The 21,854-nt window shown below is 44.0% G+C and overlaps 1 long non-coding RNA gene across 1 annotated transcript in view; it reads right to left on the bottom strand.

Annotated features, from left to right (window-relative positions):
- LOC134159067 (uncharacterized) overlaps positions 1-21,854 on the bottom strand; it is a 517,675-nt gene that overhangs the window by 104,696 nt on the left and 391,125 nt on the right. The window contains exons 4-5 of the long non-coding RNA XR_009963031.1: positions 5,813-5,910; positions 2,193-2,318 (exon numbers count right to left, since the gene is read on the bottom strand). This is a non-coding gene — a long non-coding RNA (uncharacterized LOC134159067). The remainder of the gene's footprint in view (positions 1-2,192; positions 2,319-5,812; positions 5,911-21,854) is intronic.

Raw genomic sequence — 21,854 nt, 5'->3', positions numbered from 1 at the left:
AACAAACACAGTCGCCTGTAGCACCCTTACACCGCTCCTGCTGACAGCGCTAGTGAGGAGGAGGAGGTGCTGAGTACTTTGTTATTATGAGGAGGAGGATAGTGTTGGGAAAGGTGTTGGGTTTGACACAGAAGTATCAAGAGCAGGAAAGCGAAAGTCAAGGAAATCAGCCTTGTGCCATCTCAAACTGCTCGCGCACTAAACCTACAAAAATCGATGACTCTGCTTTCACAGGAGTTTTCACATAAACCTGAGGGGAACGTACAGCACAAGTTGCACCAGATGGAGAGTCACGGGAAGTGGAGAGTGAGACAGGAGCAGTGCTGGTATCTTTCAGCTACATCAAACGTGGAATTCACAAACAGTAATTAGGGCTGTTCACATCTAGCCCTGCCTTTTGCGTCTGCGGCAGCAGTGTGGAGGGAGAGCCGGCACAGAGAGAACAGCACAGTGTTATAAATACATCTGCAGGTACTAAAAGGATTGTTTATACTCTTATGGATTTGTGCCTTTTATCTGAGTGAAAATCTGGTAATACAACTGCCTGAATTTTAGGCTACAAGTTGTTTCTCCCCTGGTCCCACCTTTTCAAACCTGTTTAATCACAGCAGTTTGTCTCTGTCCTCCCTCCCAAAACCAAAGCCCTCCCCAATCCGCATTGAAAACCTTCTCACAAAGAAAACTGAAGGGAAATAATTTTTGTGCAACTTATCCATCTTTCAAAGCAGCTTCTGGCAGGAGGGAGCTGAGAGTGATGAGTCCACAGGATAATAAATAATAACAATATTGAGCAGTTCTGCCGAGCAAATATACATTGAGAAACTTCTCCTCTTGAGTGCCTGACATTATTAATTTGTTCTCCAAATACACTAGTGAGGGGAGCCATCCCATTTTTACAGACAGGGAAAGTGAGCACATAGATTACAGTAATTGTTTAAGACACAGAAGGAGTCAGTTCCAGAAAGAGGGCAGAACAACTCACAGGAGATCACAGTCCATATCCATGGCAATATTTGGACAGAGCCCTGCCACCACAATTGCTATCAGCAAGTGACACACGCCTGGGGGGTTTTTGACACCCGTGAATAATATCTTCCTTGAACTGCCCTTCCCTGTGGTCCAGGAGGAGCGTATCTCAGGCCTTAAGAAGCAGGGAAGGCTGAACAGAAGTTCCTGTAATTATTGATGACGGAAGTATTTCCAACCACTTCCCAGCTTCTGCTTAAAAGGGTTCAAACTCATACAAACCTACTGCCTAAGTAATATGTGACATCCCAACAACCCATTTGGAGTTGCACAGACACCCATCTGGGACATCCTTTCCTAGCACTCCTGTGTGGGAAAGCAGCACTTGTGCTTGCAGCCCCATTACTGCACAGCAGAGATTTCAGATGAATGGAGGGGAGGGGGAGAAGACCTGAACTGACTTGCTGTATTCACATGAAATGGTTAGTGAATGACCTTGCGTCCAACCTTCTAACATCTAAGACAAAAGCATGGAAAAGCTGAACAAAGGAAAGCAGGAAAGCTCACTGAACAGGGTGGTGGTGGTGGGGGGTGGTTTGTTTGCATAGAGATAGAAATCAAGGTTGATAAGCAGCTAGCTTAATTTTAAGCCTCTTCCTGCTTTATTGTACTCGTAGTAGAGTCACCAAAGTAACAACAATTTCCAGGACGAGCACAACACCAAAACCAGGTCAAACTCCTGCTTGCCATACTCACACTAATGAGCTCTCAGAAATCAGTGGATTTAGGGATTTCTGTGCGGACAAACAGCACTTGCCTCAGGTTCCCCTGATAATGGCTTGGTATAGAAACCAGCCTTCATCCCCTCTTTTCCTTACAGGATTTCTTAGGAGCCAGATTATAATGCAAAAGGAACCCAGGCAGAGGGATGGCTCTTCTGTGTCACCTCCTGCTTGCTCTAGGCAATTGCTCTCACTGGCACACCAGTATGATACAGCACATGCTGATGCTGAGGCTGTTGCTTTTGCTTTTTAGAGCTATTGATTTCCTGCCCTTTCTTGTAAAGGATTCTGTGAACTGGAAGCAGTTAAAGGTTAACTGCAAAGATTTCATTAAAAAGAATATTTTAGAATTGTTTAAGATCCTAAATCATTAGTAGTTAAATGCCTACACCTAAGAATTGCACTGAAATTTATGTCTTTAGGCAATGAAGTTCCAAGAGTTACCTGCCAATATGAGAGCCCCAGAATCTGCTCACTCTGCTGCAGCTCAGCACCCGCAGGCAGCCCCCTGCTCTACATCAGGTCCTGGCAGTTGGGTTCGTCACGGGGGATCCTCCACTTGGGATCTCACTAATAAGAGGAAGAAGAAATGGGTTGGAGTGGTTGGCACAGCCTTAAAGTATTCAAAGTCTGGCATTTTGGTGAGAATGAGAAGTCAGAAGGAGACGTGGGAAGGAGGGGAAAATACGTCTGTACCACCAGCACTCCGATTCCTGGCAACTGTATGACCGAGTAAGAGCAGGGAGATTGAGTCTAACCCTGTGGTAGAGAGACAACATCTCCACTAGTCAACATCAACAACTCCTGGTGGGGTGCCTGGGGGAAAGGGCTGGCGAGAAGGAAGAAGAAACATTAAAGGGACAATATGCATTGAACATTCCTGCCAGAGGGTAAGAGAAGTGGATTGCTGCCCAAAACACAGCGCGCACATATGTGTGCGTGCGTGGAGGGGGAGTTTACATACATCTTGCTTACAAGCTGTAACATTATAAACTGACATTTCTGTTACTGTGGTTGTGTTTCCCCATTTATGCTCCTTTTGCTCTCGTTTTCTTTGCTTTACGCACAAACTTTGGCCCCAGAGAAGAGGAAAGTTTGCTGCCTGAGAGCACCAAGGGGAGTCCTTCCGCTCACCTGGGGATCTGTGCAAGTATGTGTGTTAATTTGAGGAGGAACCTCCTGACATCCAAAGCCAGCATCCACTGCTGCTGACAGCACCTGGCAGAAGGGCTACATCCTGCGCATCCTTTGGCAGCTGTTCTGTGAAGCAGCTACAGCAGAGCTACAGTACAGATGGTCCTTCATTTGGGGATGTTTGGATCCAGACCTTTCATTTGGGTCTGTCTGAAGGGAAATTGCCTTCAAGATATGCAAATATTTTGGTTTTAAAGCTATACAGACATTGCTCCACTAGTTTCCCTTCTCTCTTCCTGTGCCAGTTCCACCTCTCATCCAGGCAATGCAAACGCTTCCCCTATGTAACCAGAAGATTCTCTCCTTTCAGCTTACACTACCACACAAACCCTAATGCTAAGGACACAGCCAAGGGGACAGGCTATAGGAGAAGAGCACCCCAGAAGTCTCAGGGGGCTAAAGTTCCCTCGGGGAAACTGAAATGAACTGCTACTCTACGCTGAGGCTTAACCAGCTTTGTGCTGATGGATCTGATGAGGAGCAGCAATGGTGGGCATGATGTGATATTTAAAACATACCCAGTAGGTTCTATCCCCAACAAAGGATGCAGCCACAATAGGTTCATTCAGTCTCCTTAGTCATTAGAGTATTTTCAGCATTAGTTTTTAAAGATTTGTTCTACCTCCTGAAGAATTGCCTCTCAATGCAAAAGCAGGCTGATGAATTCATCTCCCCTTTCCCTGCTGAATACAACTTTGAAAAACATAATGCTTCTCATCTTATTTTGTCTCCAAGTCAAAATAAGCCAACCAAATCCTGCGGTATACCTATCAATACAAACAAAAGATGCAGAGGTGGGGTATTTTGTAGCAGAAATAAACACAGTTTAAGGAATGATTTTCCTTTCATGACAGATTAAGGTCCTTCAAACTTGACGGAATTGATTACTGAATCAAAGCAAATGAAGGCAGGGAATGGAGTTTTCTTGCATACACCTGTAACGTTATATACTCTTGTGTGCTACAGGGAAAGAAGGGAAATGCTTGAGCTGTCGGTAAGGAAAACCCAGCAAGGAAAAAGAAGAAGGGATATCTTGGGATTAGCTTTAGCGTAACATCCTACAGTATGTTTGCTTTGCTTTTCTTCTCCATCTCGTATTTCTTCCTGGGATCAGTCCTCAGCCCTGCAGACCCTCCCAGGAGTCCAATGCCCTTTCGTGTATTGCACGAGTGGCACCGAGACTACGGCAGCTTCAAAACATAAAAGGGAAAAAAAGAGTCTCCCTCAACGCCATCATCATTTTTAAAGAAGGCAATTGATGTCGCCTGAAGCAGCAGCTATGAAGCCCAATTATACCACATTTCATTCAAGTGTCAAAAATTGGAATAATAATAACCAACAACGAGAAGAGTATATAGGAAATGATGCTGCCATCTTCTTTTGTTTGGGCCACGTGTTTCCATAAATTCATGCTTCAAGCAGACCCAATGCCACATTCCTTCAAGGACTTTCTTGTTCGCTATTGTTTTCAGTTCTTAACAATTGGCTTCCCCGAGTACTTGCCTCGTGTTGACAGTCGCTCACAGAGCCTCCATATGCTCTCCCTACTTGGGTAGTCAATCATTTGTGAATTAGCTCCCCAACCAAATAGCTACAAGAGCCTGGGAGTGTTTATCCATTGCTGGTGTTTTGCTTGCAAAAGGTGTCAGATTAAACAGGCACAAATGAATTTATTCACACAATAAGGATTGCATAGGCAGAAAGAGAGACAAGCACTGGCCTGAGTTCACACTGGGTTTCTGTTGGGTTTTTTTTCCTCTTTGTTTTGTTGTGGTTTAAACCATGCTTAAAGTAAGATGTCCCTGGACTCAGGAAGGCTTCAGCCACCTGCTTACCTAAAATGGGGCATTTGGAAAGAGGCTGGAATCTTGGCTGGAAGCAAGACAGCGGCTCCAGGGGCTGCGCCAGTGTGGAGGACAGAAAGATTAAAGCAATCAAAGACATCCTGATGGCACGTGTGTCTCATCTTAGATCATGGAGGTGCTTACTGCAGCCCTGCAAAACACATTCCTCTTTGTATCAGCAATATTCCTGCATTCCCAGCTGCATGGATGGAGCCTTCACAACCCCTTGATAAAGAACACAAGCAGCATTTGCACATGATGCTATGTATGATCTCAGACAAAAGCAGTCCTTCTTTTAAGATCTGTCTCAAAACACCAACACAATACTTTCCTTAACTGTCATTTGGGGGGCATTGAAAGATCATTTAATATTGGCCAACACAGCCTAAATCAAGCAAGGCCAACCCGCAGAAGAGCCAAGCTTACAGCAGCAGAGCTGTTCCAAATCAGGATTTTCACTTGCCCATCACAGACACTGCCTAATTCAGACCTGGACACAGGGTTTAAATACAGAACTGTGGTGAACTCGCCTCCTTTTATAAGAAAAGGGCAAAAAAGTGAGGCAACAAAGCTGTGTTTGGTGATCTCACTTTACAGCCCAGGTTTATGCTAAAAGATGACTAACAAACATATCCACAGGGGTTCCACAGTTGTCACCTTTACCTGACTTTAGAAACAACCGGTAATCTATTTATAAGCAACAAAAAAATATACACATTTTAACTGCCAGTTCAAAGCAAATGTCAGTGGTGATGAGAGAATCGAGCTGATTTCTTTTCTTCTCATGAATCACTGTCACAATAAAGGGGCTGCGTGACAACTCTGCCCTTAGCAATCATTGAAAAACCTAGCTCCTTTGAAATCATGAGTTGCCTGGTCCTTATACCGATAGTACTCAGTGGTGATGATGACAATGATGCACAGGGAGAAAAGTAACTTAGCTGCTTGTCATAGTTCTTCCTTCAGCTGACTCCCAGCAGCATTTACTATTCTGGCTTAATAGAAATTAAAATATTAAAGACTTACTCATTAAGGTGTGCAGGTATGATTCACAGGGAACTAGTAAGAAAATGCTATTTTTAAGTAGAGATCTCATAGTGAAGAATACTTCAAGATAGAGCTTCCTGAAAGAAATACGAAGTACTTGTTTATTCAGTGTCGGCTGGTTAACAAAACCCTGCTTTATTGGTAATAGTACATCAGTACCTATTAGGCCAATGGCAATTTTCCTTAAGTTTTCCCTTTCTTCTGAATTCATGAACAAAATTTAAAGCATTCCAAGCAAATGCGCAGTGCCAGGGCCAGTAATGTAAAGACTCAAAGTGGAACTACCTGGATTGTACATTAAATAAAAGGCAGGGAATGAGCACTGAGTGAATTTTTATATGTTCACATTACAACAAACTAGTCCAAGATTCTGACCTCTGGCACTGGAGAATTCTTCCCAGTTTTGATATTTTCAATAAAATAATTCCCAAGAGGGCTGGAAAAAACACTCTCTCTCTCTCCTTCTTTCTTTCAATAAAATGAGCCCCCATCTGTGTTATGAAAAAGAAGACTAATAATTTGATAGTGTTCTGAAGTAGCTTTTATAAAGCTTTTGCTTGGGATTTAATATTGCTCAGGAAGTCCATCAGATTTGCACGGCTTTGCTGGAGACAGAAATGTGCAGCATTGACTGTCAGCTCCTGGCTCGTGCAGTCAACAGCAAAGGTAATGCTGAAGGTGATGTGCTCACATCTTCAGCAGCCAACCCAGGCTGCAGGGGAAGGAATCAGAGAGAAGCTGATTTCAACAGTGTGCTCTGGGTGGGCCCCAGCTGTAAGAAGTGGCCTGCTAAGTATGAAATGTGTTCTCTACACTGAAATGACTCCAGAATATAGAATCATAGAATGGTTTGGGTTAGAAAGGCCCTTAAAATCCTCCAGTTCCAACCCCCTGCCATGGCAGGGACACCTCCCACTAAACCATGTCACCCAAGGCTCTGTCCAACCTGGCCTTGAACACCGCCAGGGATGGAGCATTCACAACTTCCCTGAGCAACCCATTCCAGTGCCTCACCACCCTCACAGGAAAGAACTTCTTCCTTATATCCAATCTAAACTTCCCCTGTTTCAGTTTGAACCCATTACCCCTTGTGCTATCACTGCAGTCCCTGATGAAAAGTCCCTCCCCAGTATCCTTGTTGGCACCCTTGAACATCTCTGCTTTCAGGGCCTGGATGGTAGGAAGGCTTCTTGGCTGAGTCCCTCCGAGCTGATTGTACACAAATTACTTGAAGAACAAAAACTGTAAGAGAATGGGGCAGCCGTGTGTAATAAAAATAGGTGCATGCAGTCAAAACTAATAATGTCACTTTGCAAGGTTTTTGGAAATACATCAACAGAGGGAACTCATAGATGGCTGCTTTCCAGTGTGGCTTAGAAGGGGTAGGATGGGCAAACCCCAGGCTGAGAGATGAGAAGGACAAAAAAGAGGAGAAAAAAGTGTATTTATTTCCTTCTGAATTTGCTCTTCACAAAAGGTAACAAAATAATATTGGGCATGTGCAGCCAGGGCAAAGATTGAATCAGAGGATGGACGTTCTAATGCTACAGATACACCGAGCTGACCCCTAATGCCATAATGCTGGGTAGAGGGCCAGGTTTTCCAAGTGCTCAGCACCAATTAAGGCCAAGCTTGCAGAAAATGTCCTTCCCAGGAGGGCCAGCAAAGCAGAAAGCTTTTGGCTCCCTCTTGATGTTTGCAGCAATGTTTTCAGAAGACCTTCTTTTCCTGGCATGCTGCCTTCTTTCTATACCTACTTATTTAAACAGAACTTTAAAAGTCTGAATTATCATCTCCCTGATTCTTAGTTTCCAATCATTAAAATGGGAATAAAACCAAACTTCTTTCATGGTTGAGGAGCAAGGAGGATAAATGCAAGAGGTGCTTAATGCTCAGACACACCACTGCTGGGGGTCAGATAAGGCTCTGACTTTTTGCACCAACAATTCCTGTTGTGGTGTTACCCTTCATTAACTACTCAAACGTTCAGAATAGAATCAGATCCTAAAGCAAAAGTGCTCTTTGCTCCCAGAAATCCTCCACTTCCCAAACGATTGAGCTGCATTGCTCCCTGAAACCATCTCCCCCTTCCAGAGATCAGTCTCGATTCCCTTCTTCACCTTTGGTTTGCCCTGAGCTTTGTCCTGCTTTTCTCAAGCAGATAGCTGATCAGCTTGAAGAGCATTACACTGATAGGTTTATGGGTGTGCAAGTATATATTCTCATATATGCATAATAACATGTGTGTACACGTTTAACCAGTGTTATTGCTGGGAAAGGATAGACGAACAGCTTGAACGCAGCTCCTGTCATTTTTAAACATCAGGTAGTTGGGTGTATCAGAGAACAGCACTTGCTCAGTGACAGAAAACAGACTGTTTCTAGGGTTGTTCTTGCCCTCATTGGCTCCATGTACATAACGATGACCCAGTGTGCTGTAACTCACAGTGACGCTGGCAGACAGCAAACACTGTTGGAAGCTATGCCAAGAGGAGAAAGGATTGTTCTTTTGCTCTTATGTTTTCAAGTACAGTCTTGCATTTGCCTTGTTTATCACTAGTCAGTCGAAGGGACAGAAGAGGTGAATTCACCACATACAGCTCTTGTTGCCTTTTCCTATCAACATGCACAATCCCTTTTAAAGAAGTGGCCATTTCCAAGTCACAGGAAGGTCATGAGCCTGTCAATGAAGTTCTGTGGTATCTCCCAGCTCTGGCAAGACACCACTTCGGGTCTGAGTAAGCCCCATGCACAAAAGGAGGCCATGCTGTGCATGTGGAAGATCTGAGGAGCTAATGAGATGCCCCAAAGGAGTGCTGTAGAGGTTGGGGGTTCAATGCTGTGAATGGTACTCTGGACAAAAGCTGCCACGGAAGAGCATAGATAAACGGTATCATTTCCATCTCTGAAGGGCAAGAATAAGTGCAATTATTCCATCACCACAAAGAGCTCTCCACCATACTGACTCCCTGTAAAATATTTGAAGGCTTGTGCACATCTGAAGGAAGGACTCAGGATAAAAGAAGGATCCTCCTCTGTATTTTAACAGTGACTTCTGAAGAGCAGTTACCATGTTCTACTTCAGAAGTACATTTCTGCATGCGTACAGGTGTAAGAACTTTCATCAAGTTTGGAGAGAAAAGCCAAAAGCTTTTAACATTAGTCAAGGACAGAGTGGTTAAAGTGGTATTTCCTTTTCCCTGTTTTAACCAATTGCTCCTGTGCTCCTGTGTACAGTTTCAGACCAGCCTGTTTCAGGAAAAGCCCTTTGCTGAGGAGGAAATACATGTTTTCAGCATTTGTTAATCTATAGCCTTGATAGTTTGCTAAGCAAACTGTGCTCTTGTGCAGAGCCTGGTAGATGCAGTGCAAAACAGTTACTTCTGCTCCTACACTGACAAACAGCCTATGTGGTGTGCGGTGCCCACCTCTGACTCTGTCATGGGTGGCCTTCTCTTCAGGAGGTTTCAGTTTCTTTGGGACACCTCATACAGCATCATTTTACCAGTGGAAAGTTTTAGCATTTTCCAATACCTGAGTTTAGAACCAGAAAATAACACTGGGGCTTTTATGGTGCCTGTCACATAGCAATCTGTAGCTTTTCCTCTGGCCTTAAGTGGATGAGCATCACAATTCTCACCTTCTAATTAAGATGAGGTTTTGGATTAGGTTCTTCTCCCTATCAAGCTGACGATATTCAAGCTGAACTGTGAGCTCCCTCAGTCACTCCTCTTCCACTTCAGCCCTCTCCATCCATCCTCTATAGTATCGCAGAAGACCAACTATTACATTTTGCTTCATGTCCCATCTCTACTGTGTCTGAGGGGCGGAGACTGGGGAGACGATAAGGAGAAAGGGCTCCTGTACTCACAGATATTCAGGCAAAGCTAACAGAGAATCAGACAGTTCCTTGTTCTCCACCTCCTCCACCTCCAGGTCTTAACCTGAAATCAGTGCTCTTCACTGAGTGCAGGATATTGAGGGATTGAGTTTTCACATTGCCAGTCATCCTGTTCTCTCACACCTTATCCAGTGTGGGATATCTAGTCTATCTAAGCCAACCCACACATCTAGTGTTTTACTCTGGGTGAACAGAGCCTATAGTCTACCCTGTAGCCCTCAGGGGGAGTTTTTCCTCCAGGACAAGAGGGCATACCTGGAAATGGAAATTACTAGCAAGAGAAGGTTGCCAGAGGCCTTGGCATAAGCCATGAAGTGGGATCCCAGCCTTGCTAACTAGCAGGAGCTTCTCCTAGCTTTCTGCCCTGGCAGCTGGACCTTACTTCAGTCCTACCACACCCATACTCACAACTGAAAACACACAAACCTCTTCCAGGCACCTCCAACCCTTGGGTTTATGTTCCAAGCCAGACCAGGGCTATGATCAATTTTTGGCCAAATCACAGTTCTGAACAAGGAACAAGGACTCGGAGCAATTTTGCATTTGCTTTTTCACCCAAACCTTGAAGTGACTTTGCACAGACTTTCTAGGTTTCTCAAACTCAAAATTAAAGTGTGACCACCTCTCAATGGACTGACTTTACAGCAGTTTTCCTTAACTAGCACCAGTTTTACAGTGAACTTAATAGTGAACTTAATGATGAGGTAACCTAGATAACAGAATGAGGGCAAAAGGGTCATGGGGAAGATAAAAGATGGCCAGAAAACAACAAATTTGGAGTGAAGACAGACACAGAATGAAGGAAAATACTCAAGTCTTAAGAAAATGGTGACAGGAATTGCAGTCATTGTTGTTACTGCTCAGGTGTTACCTCATTTGGGTCTAGTGGGACAATATCTCTCTCAATTGTCTTACCATTTCAAGATTAGAGCAAGGAAGGCTTTGGGTTTTCTTTCTTATTCTTTGGTGCATTTTTGCTTTTCAGGAAGTTTGGTGGGTCGGGTTTTTTTTTTGTTTATTTAAATTACCTTCATCTTACTTTCCCCATTCCCATTTGGTCACTGTTTGAACAGGAACGAATTCCCAATCTCCAAAGCCCATACGTGATTTCGATGGAGCGATCCCAAATTACCTAATCTCAGCTCACATGCCAGTGCACATTCACAGTTTAACATCTCTCTTTTTTTCTGCCTTGGAATTGGGCACAGAAACTGCTTCTTGGCTCAGATGTAAAAATAATACTCAAAACACCAAGGCCAACCCCTGCACAATGAGTCTTCATATGTAGCTGGGTACTAACAAGCAAGTAAGAAAATGATGTATTTGAAGCCTTACTTCTGGTTTAGGCATTGCTTTGAAGCAGTGTAACCAGAAAAGTGTTGTCTCCATCCCAATTTTTCAGATATCAGTATTAAAAAATGATTATAATTATGCATTCGGAAAGCTGGATGGGGCCATGCTACACTGAAGCAGATTTTCCAATGTAATTAAAGCTTTCAGCTGATTCCTTCCGACTGCAATTGTTATTTCAAATGTGAATTAATAAATCATGTCCATCTAGTTAAGAATTAAAATCAGTCTCAAGTATTCCTGCTTAGAGCAGCAAACTTAAAGAGAGGGAGGGACGAATGCCCAAGAAAGTCTCAGTGGGGAGAAGAAGGCAAGAGAAAAGAAGAAGAGAAAGAGAAAACCCCTTGTCTTATTTAGGCTTTTCCAGGCATCTAAGAAACACACAGGATGAAGTTACAGGAATGACACATATGGAAGCATTTTTCCAGCTTTATACCAAAACAATATGCAAATAGTCTACCCCTACTTTCACTCATGACTGGCTGCAAATACAAAATTGAAGCTGAATAATGTTAACTGCCCACATGCTCTGCTCTAAAGGATCCTCAAGGGCTTCTGGTCTCTTGTGGTATACACAAAGCACTTTAGCTATCACAGTGAATTAGTGTAAGGCCTGGTAATGCACCTTTAAGTATGTGAGGCCTTTTAAGGCACTTAGAGGTCAAGTCTGTGGCTATATAAAGTACAACCTTTGGAACATTTATTTTCACTTGCCCATCTAGAGGTTCGGGTGGCACGCAAAGGCGGTGTTTAATTTCATAAGAGCCCTTCAGATTCCAAATTGTCAAAGTCATCAACTGGCTCTGATAGCCAACCCAAGCTTACAGTAATGTAATAAAGCAAGGTAAATATCGGCAATGGTGTGGCAACTGCTAAGCATGGCTGCTTGTTCCAGAAGTAATTGTCATTGTGAAAGAAAGTTGTCATTTTGAACCTCAAAAGAGCACAAGGCACAAGGCAGAGCAAGTCCAGATGGGTCTCTTCCCTGGAACATAAACACAGGCACTCTGTTCAGCCCCTTCCACATCTCTCAGCTAGCCCAGGCCAAGAGCAGTAGCTCTTGATAGGTCACTGATCAAAAGTTCCCTTTGAGGAAAGGACTTCCAATGCAAGCATTAAGTGGTTCTAAAGACATGATGACAAAGAGACGCTCAGGCAGAAGTTATCTGAGATAAAACGGGACCCTAAGAAAGGTTTTGGAGCTGCAAAAGTTAAATAGATGCTGCACTACCTCCTCAGTCACCAAAGCAGCACGTTAAAAAAGCACGATTCTTCACAGATCCACTTACAAATGAGCATGGTTTTGCCCTGAATATTGAAGTGCTTTTCTTCCTGAGAGCAAAAATCCACTGTGAAAGGCACAGGATGTCACTGCTGGGAGAGAACAAGAGCTGCCATGTGCATGCCTGGAGACACCTGAGCTTCCTGAGCTGGACAGCTCTGCCGCGGTGCCCAGCCAGGTCCGCTCCTAGCACTGAAACACTCACGGGTCTTTCCCTGTTCTGCTGGCAGGTCCCTCGGAGAACACACCTGATCTGCTCCAAACAGCATCTTGTCCACTCCCCCCGCAGAGCCTTCCCCTCTAGCACCATTCCCTTGGGTTGTTTGTTCAGGAAGTGATGTGGTTTTGCCTTCAGTGAGTCCTGGATGGCCAGCAATTAAAATCAAAAAGGAAAGCATAAAAGAATAAAAGGACAGAAAGAGCAATTTCGACTTGTGACTCACTGAGGTATTAGCAGAAACAGTCAAATAACTGTTTAACGGAGGTCACTGCACTATGTCAGTTGTTTTGTTACTTCCATGTGTAGCTGCAACAATGCTAAAGCCAAACAAACAACTTGCTGGGCACAGTGAGCTTACAGTGCAGGTCTGGATGCACGTGCAAGAGCAATATCTGCCTTCTCATGTACTTTCCAGTGCATCAAAGTGTCTTCTCTCTAGTCCACATTATTTGACTCATATTCATAGGAAGAGGGCTTAATCTATTGATACTTACAAGGAAGATGAACAGTTAGGAATCTGGTCTTATTAATCTGGATATTCATAATGCAAATGAGCAAATGATGCAGCAAAAAACACCAAGAGAGGATGTTTGTTGGCTAATGTCATGTACACAATTAGCGTGTGGTGATACTGATCAATGCCTTACACCTTTTGTACAGACTTCTGAGCTTCTTCATCACACAGTAAGTGCCATTTTGGAGTTTTGACCATCACTGCTTGTCCTTGCCCTGAAAGCTCCTTGTATCAGGCATCATCCTGTTACTTGCTGATTCTGTAGGATACAGCTTGCTGTGAAAGCTACACTGTTCTCTCAGCTCTTCAGTGCTCACACTACCAGCTTAAACCCAAGTGGGTAAAGAGGGAGAAAACCCCAAATTAGCTGCATTTCTGAGGAGAAATACTGAGATTTAAGTAAAGATGCCACTTGCTTGACATCTGGGAATGGGTGGGTACAAGGGGTGTTCAGAGAGCTAACTTCCAGCACTGGGCAGGGATCACACTGTAGGACTAAACCAAGACAGATCATGCTGCCCCGCAAGGGTCTCCTCTTATTTGGTTCTAATTTCAGAGGAAGCAGGATCCTCTGTGGCTCCTCACAGTACTTTTAGGAAAGGCAGCAGTGGGCTGGCTTGGTGCAATGGAGCAAGAAGAGACAGTGATGTCCCTTTCCCTCCTCTCCTGCTCCTTGGTTCTCTTATGGCTTTTCCACCTACCTGCAAATAAACCCACTCTCCCAAAGTTACTTGAAAGGCTGATGTGAGGACGCTCAGTACCCTTGCATAGTTAAACAGTTATTCAGTTTGCTGAGTGCCACTGCTGTCAAGGACAAGAAATACATTCATGATTCCATTCACTGGCTTTAACAGTATGAATTTGCTTTGTGCCAAGAAGCCCTACAGAAAAAATGTTGCAGGGGAGGACACTGGAAGAAATGCATTTAAATCAAGAGGGGAGAAAAACTGTTGCACCCTCGCCCTTCTTGTTCAAGATAATGCCCAGTGGAAACTGGAAAGTGTCACGACACCGCATTGAATAACAGTGGCCAAATCAGTCCTTAGTTAGCACAGACTGCAGTAACTACTGAAAGATAGCACTGCCTATACACAAAAGCTGATGCTACAAAACAGAGAGGGTGCAAAACTCACAGCGACAAACATCCCATCAGCTCTCAGCAGTGCTTGTCCCTCCCTTGCAGCAGTAAGGCACAGTATTCACTTCCCACTGTGGCTTCCTCTCCCACACAGGCGAGAAGCAGCCATGCCAAGCCCGGAGCGACAGCATAATGACATTAATTTTCCAGGCATGCTGATGACAGCTCCGTGAAGGCTGGAATTTGAGTAATGCAGGTCGCAGTGCCATTGTCCTGTCTCAGTGCAAAGGGGTCAGCCCGCGAGCAGACTCCTGTAGCTTGCTTTATGTGCAAGGCACACGGCTTGAACCGAAGCACACCCCTAGCAAAACCCAGCGGAAAAGAAATGATACACTGCACAAAACAAGGCCGTCCCCTGGAACCGATAAAAGGTGTCAGAACTGACTAGTAGCAACATGTTTGGAACACAAGAATAGGATTGTCGTCGTCCACGCTGCAGCTTGCAGCTGATAGTTGTGAGATTGCCTGGCTTATGCAGGAATGAGTGTTTCGGTTTAGCCCAGGCATGTTTTGCAGCGCAGCTCACTGTGCTGCTGACCTTTCCAGGCAACCTCTGTAACGAACTGACCAATAGGTATCTGGCTGATGGACAAAAATAGTCACATATTCTTCCCTATCTCCACTTTTCCCCTTATCCTGTTCCAAGCTACATGCAAGATTTCTACCTAATATAGCCTCCTGGTAACTCGCTGTAGTCTGTCATCGCTTACAAAATGCATACGAGACACTTTGTTGATCTTTCCTGCTCAGAGTTCAAGCCCCCCCCTGCTAACAGCAACACTGTCCAGAGCAATTGCTAATCCTCTGAATTAAACCTGCTGCACTCAAGTCTGCCCAATTCAGCCGCAGATAACCACGGGCCCAACAGAAAGGAGAGATTCAGCCCCAAACTCAGCAAAGATGCAGAGCTGGTGAGCAATGATAACCCTAAAAACCAGCAGCTTTCTTTCCTTTTTACCTTTAAGGCCTCCAATACCTTCAGTTTCCTCCCACAGACTTCTCACAGGGGTTAAGCCACCATGGAGACAAACAGCAGCTCCCCTCAGCAACAAGAGCAGCTCAGGTTTAGCTGGTGGAGCAGTGTGTGCTCCCTCGCTGGAGTAACTTCTTCATTCCTGCAGAAGGGGAGATGAAGACTGCAACATGAACTTGCAGCAGACCTGTCCTTGGCAGGCATCTGTTTAATTCCCAGCTTTCCTCAAGACCAAAGTGTAACTTGCCAAGCTTCCCCTATCCTGCCCCAGCTCATGGACACATAGGTCTCATATTTAGGTGTGTCATCCATCGATGTGTTTGGTCATCACAGCAGACAGCTATAGCACAGAAGAGATATGTGCAAGGGTTACCTGACTGCTGTCTTCCAGAAAGGGATACTTTAGCTCCCTGAAGACACTGCATTCAAGGCTGTTCAGCTACTGCTTCAAATCCTGGGCAGATGCTCCACGAAGGAGAAAACACCTCTGAAAACCTGGCCCAGAGTCATTAATGACAACATGGCATGGGATTTGAAGACTGGAAGTTTAGCCAAATAAAGACATTCTTGGTTTTATCACAACCATTTGAGAGCCACCAGGTTTATCTTCCCACGCAAGGTCAAGAGTGATTTCAGGAGCTATATATAAAGTAGGTTCAAATGAATGTTACAGCTAGTATTTTTGCAGATACGTTGCTACTCAACATGAACTGCTGGTAGCTGATATTTGTTATACTTAATCATTCACTTGGTTCTTCTTTAACTGACTCTTCCACTGCTGTATAGGCTATTCCTAAGTAGTTTCCCGTTCTGCCATCAGAAGGTGCGACATGTCCTGGTGTCCCTTTCAAAGTGATGATTAGCTCCAGTTAACATAAATGCTATGAAACAGAAGCTTCAAGAGGAGCAATATACTATTTATGTTCCCAGTTCTTCCACAGGGATCAAAGAATAAGAGAGTTAACAGTATCCTAGGGTCTCTCTAGTGATGTTTTAAGGAGGTAAGAAAGAATATGTGAACCTCAGATCCACCCAGAAAATAGCTGTGGAAGAGAAGCAATGCTAGTGCTGAAGAACAAGTAAATCATTACCTGGAGACCATCCTTTTTAAAGGAAATATAACTCATGAAACTCTATTTGTTAGAACAACCAGTGAAGCCAAAAGCATTGGCTCCTTTCTATGAACCTATTCACTATGAAACCCTGTGATCTTCCTGCCTTATCTAGGGAAGGCTAGCTCAGGGAAAATGCAAGTGAGCAAGTACAGATGGAGCCCCTATCCCCACATCACACAAACCCCTTCAAACAAACCTACGAGGTTTGGGTTGCTTCCAATCCCTGTAAATCAAGCAACACGGATTAGTTTGCAATCCTCATCATGAATGGAACCCTACAGGGCTCACAAAGCTCTAATTTTAACCCATGCCCCCACACTCTGCACAAACACACATATCCATGAAACAGAATGGCATCAACATCCCAGACTGCCTATTTGTTCATTGCTAAGGAGTAGATGAGAGTTCAGTTCATTCTGATTAAAGGATTGCACTGATGTTTCAGCCAGTCCTGGGTTTTGCCCAATACCACTCAATCACTGTTCACACACTGGCCCAAGTTGATCCTGGCTTTTGTGTAGGCATAAAAATGTCCTCCTCCTGTTTTCAGTGCTTACCGAAATGGGAACGGCTGCAGCACTTAACCATCAGGCATGGATGGATCATTTCTGGCACTTATCCACAGCAAAAATGGTCTGTGCAAAGGGAACTGTGGCCACAGCAAAACACACTTGGTGCTTCTAGGGGGAAATGAACCCACTGTGTGAAGCACTCCCTGCGCTTTCTGCATGGGTTTCACACCCACTGCCCACTCCATCAATCCCTGCAGCTGAACCTGCTGGAGCTAAGGCTCTTCCCACCCTGCCCTAACTCCTCCAGGCAGGTCCCAGCCACTCACAACATCTAAGGGGAACTCATGGAAGGGAAAGCTGTCATCCACACCCCTGTGTGCCTCCCCACCAAAAAAAGGGAGTCCTCTTCTTCCATCTGTTTTAGAAGACGGGATGTGAACCTGTGAGCCACATTCACTAGCAATGCCGATTAAAATACTCCAGAGATAACCTAATATCTTCCCAATACATCTAATAGGAGTAGGCTCTATCTGAGCTGCTCTATTTCTCTCCTCTCTGCAACAGTCACCGGCATGCACTTCCTGAGATTCACCAAGGTGCCCAAGGCATCTCACACCTGATGCAGCGCTCTCCTGTGCTTTGCTCAATGGGACAGGCATCCCCTACACCCACACCATCAGTGCTGCCGGTGCAGGCACACCCCAGGGGCAGGTAGTGTAGGAGAAACAAATTCAACAGGATGGGGGAAAATGACATCTCAGAATTGAAAGAAAGGCCATTGCTTGAAGCTGTGTCGGTTCCACAGCCCCTGAGGAGAGTGGGAAATGGGAAACACAGGCTTGGTTTCCAGAAATCTGTATCCACAAAAATAAAACACAAAGTGACTCAGAAGAGCCTGTTTCCATACACGTGCAGACTGTGTATTAGCCTTGTGCCAGTAATGGCGTGAACTAAAAGGCACAAACATCAGGTTCATATTCCATGCACAGAGAGCAGTGAGCCTCCCCAGCACAGCCTTGACATCAGCAGCCACATGTTACTCTTGCCACTGAAAGACCAGATGCCCCCTTGAAGCTGCATTAGTTTGATCTCCAGGTTTAATGTCAGCAGTCATCTTTTCTCATATTCCCTTATTCCTATTTTACTCACTTGTTCTCTTGTCTTTGAACGTAGAACTGCATTTTGCTTTTCTTTTGCTGACTGGTTCTTACCCCCTTACACATCCCCCAGGTAAGTAGGTGCTAACATGATGTGGCCAAGCAGTCTCAATCAGAAAAAATGTGGGTGATACATCTCCCTTTTCCTCTAGACCCACAGGTCAATTGAGAAGAATACAACCTCTTTTGTAAGGTCTTTTCCAACCCTAACTTTTCTATGATTCTATGATTGGCAATCATTCAATGTGACACATACCCCGAAGTCTAGAGATGCTTTAGGCAGGCTCACCTGTGTATAGACAGGTCACATATAAAAGACTGTAAATATATATGCTCTGTTTATCATTATAACCATGGCAAGCACTGCACCACATGGCCTTTATGACAAATCCTTCCTCAATGAATGCTTCTTCTAAGTCCAAGAAGCAGAAAGCACCAAATAGCTGGTGAAGTTTGCCACAGGTTCCTAACATGTACGTGTACTGTTGGTCTCTTTCTCAGCCTTTCTTGCTAGTTCTGGAGAGCAGAAACTGGCCTGTGTGCTGGGTGAATTTGCTTAGGATTCCTCTTTGGATAGTATTAGCACAAACAGAGTCTCTGGGAACAATGGTAGAAGAAGGGAAGTTTCATCAGGATGGCTAAAACAATTAGCCTGAACCAGTGCTACCCTCGAGCCTTGTCAACAGCATACTTGAAGGTCTGCAAAGAGATGGATGTCTTGAGAAATCTGTAGTTTTGGCTTTTGTTTCTTTTTCCCCGACTCAGTGAATCATCTGCAATACCTATTCTCATACGGCCATACCCAGTGACTATGTCTGTTACATTAGCATATCTTCTTAGGAAGGTGGATGGAGAGGGTAGAGATGAAAAGGCTGTTTTGGACCCGTTTGTTATAATGGTGTTTTCTAAGGCAATATATGAAACCTGTCACTGTCTCTCCTGCAATTTCCCTCCCCCTTCCCTGGTTTTTTTTTGGTTGCATATCATGACCAAGAGGCTGGATCATCATGCACTAAGGAAATATTAATTCCTTTGCTGTTGCATCTAAAAGCTAAGATGACGAATTTCTGTGCCATGCTACATTATACGGGGATAAAGGAACAAAAGGGTGAAGGACAGTGGCTGCATGGTGTCTTAATCAGATGCAGATCAGCCTAAGAGCATCAGACCATCAAATCCCTGCTCTGCAGCAATCGTGCACCTTTAGTCAGGCTCTGAATGGGCTGAGATAGATTCGGGGCTTTATTGAAAGATCATACAGGATGACTGCAAAATCCCATTACTTGTTGATTAAGTATTGATTGCCTCAGTATTAACAAGCCAGCTAATATGAAGTGACCTCTGAGGCCACTGGTTGGAGGAAAAAAAAGACAATTTACTAAAACAGGCAGGCAGATGAATAAGAGGGCTAGATCTGCTCTTGGCTTTTAGCTTCGGTTAAAATGTCACACTCGATAGTGCAGATCAATGCCCACTTTATTTCCTTGCAGCCGTCTTATTACCATCATGAGGCTGCCTCCTTTGATGCTTTTTAATGACCCTCTGAACCGCGTGCTCTGCTTACCCACTGCCTTTGACTAAAAGGAAAGGAAAAGCTTTTTTTTTTCCCCTTGCTGGTGATGGAGTGGCTGAGAACATGACATTGTGCCAGTATAAGTGGAGCAATGAGGTTTCTCGGGTCACCGGTGCTGCGACTCTGCTCTTTCACTCGGTTTCCAGCTTTTCTTTCTTTCTTTTCCAGATTTCAAAAAGTCTTGCTCCTTTTCATAACTTCAAAACTGGTGAGATATTAAGAGACCACCTACTGACAACTTCTGTCCAACACTCTTATTTGTGTTTTTAAGTGCAATAAGTTTAGCGGCTCTTGTTACATTAATTCCCCTGAAAAGCACCTCACCCAATTATTTTGAATCTAACTTTTTTTTCCCCCTTGTTGCCACTTGCAAATATAAGAATTACTTTTGATGGTGAATAAAGAGCACTGGGAAGTCTGAGTCTCCTGAATCCAAATTGGACCGTATTAAGAATCCTGAAAGCTCCTCGGTTTTCCTCTTCAACACATACACAGTCTTTTAATCTAAGCCTATGCATTGAGTCAAACATAAACTACACATTAAAGACAACAATTCTTCTTTTCAAAAGGCTGCAATTCTGTAAAGCATTTACATATTTAGTCCTGATTTTAGAGATCAGCCTGCCAATAATTTGATTTTTTCAAGAAGTAGACAAATGCTATACAGAACACAGATGATTCCCTTACCTATCAGGAAATGACATAAAGGCTATGTGAAACTCCTGGAGAAATTAGGACATAAGGAAAAGAAGGTGACTTAGGGAAACAGCTATTCCAGCAGCAAAGATTGTCTTTCTCCTTGTGAAATCCTGTAAAGCCTAGGAGCCAAAGCTGAATGGATGTTAATGTAGACATCTCATGCACACGTTTGTAGGCTGAGGACTTGGGGTGAAGGGCAGAAAAAGTAAGTGGAGGGCAAAAAAAGGACGCTTGAAAATATTACATCTCTAGAATGGACTTCAGTTTTAAACAAACAGCAACTTCTGCCTTAGAAGTAACACTGGGAAGTGTTGTGGTAGTAGTATTATTATCTGATGACTTAGCAACTGGCCTGATGGAATCACTGAGAAGCCCTCCTCCAACTTCAGCAGCCTGTGGCACTTTGAATGTAAAACTAGAAGTCTCTTGTTTGTTCAGCAGTAACAACCTGACGTCATTCACGTGCCTCATCTCTCTAATTTCTCCCTCTCCCCCGCTGCACTCCGACCACTCTTCCTTTTCTGTGGTTTTGTGGTAGAAACAGATACAAGAAAAATAACGAGCAACATCAGGAGACTCTTTTGGGAGCACACAGAAGTTTTGGTCGTATGCAAAGCCACGCTCACCCTCAACTGCTGAATCAGCCACAAGTGTAGAATTTGGCTTCTTATTTCCTCCTCTCCCCTTCAATGTGATGCTCTTAAAACTCAGAATCATGGGGGTAATCTTTGGAGTGTGAGACCTTGATGGAACGACTTAGATTATTGCTGTATTACTATTATTTATATAGTGCCATAAATGTGCACGATGCTTAGCAGAATAAAAGACCTCCTGCACCAAACTGCGCAGAACCCTGCTTTATACACATGGATAATTTCAAACACACACATGCACAGAAGCAGGCACAGCCCTCTCCTTGCTCATTTGCAAAGGGCTCCAGAGCTTATGGAGATTGCTGGGGTTTAGTTCAAAATAGCCAGGAAAAGTTCCTCTTTAAACTATAAGCCCAGCTTGAAGGCTGTTGGCCAAATGGAGGCGTGCAGGGGCTCAGATCTGGAGCGAAGCCTAACAGGCTTGTCCATGAACGATGCTTCTCCAGCACAGTGCTTGCTGGAGCTCTAATTATAAATTACCCCTGTAGATACACAGGGGTTCTAGTGAATTAAGCAAAAAATGTAGACTGGCTGATAGGAAAACAAGTTTTTGCACAGCATTCCCAATAAGAAATTATACACTTGTTATGCATTACAGTCTGTGCTCAAAATGCTATTTCAGCATTCCGGGTATTAAAAAAAGGAATCTTCTGCGGTCTTGTGGTGAAAGACTGTGAAGGATTATTTAAAGTAAACTGTAGGGAAATATAAAACAAACCCAGTTAATTTATCACAACAGTGAAGATGAATAAATAAGATGTTTATGAACAACAAGGACAGTTTACCTATTATTCCGAAGAATTCATGTTTTCAGGAGCAACATGTTTTCTTTAAAGAAAAATGATACCAGATTTGCTCAGCTCAACAATCTCAAAGTTTGTGTGGGAAGCTGCCTGAAAATCTTAATCCAATGTACTTTCAGTATAACTATATA

Source organism: Pezoporus occidentalis, unplaced genomic scaffold (genome assembly GCF_034315485.1).
Source record: "Pezoporus occidentalis ecotype Australia unplaced genomic scaffold, CSIRO_AGI_Poc_V1 ctg10, whole genome shotgun sequence".
Lineage (NCBI taxonomy): Eukaryota > Metazoa > Chordata > Aves > Psittaciformes > Psittacidae > Pezoporus > Pezoporus occidentalis.
Note: the sequence above shows the minus strand (reverse complement) of the source record. Positions and strands in the feature narration are given on the sequence as shown.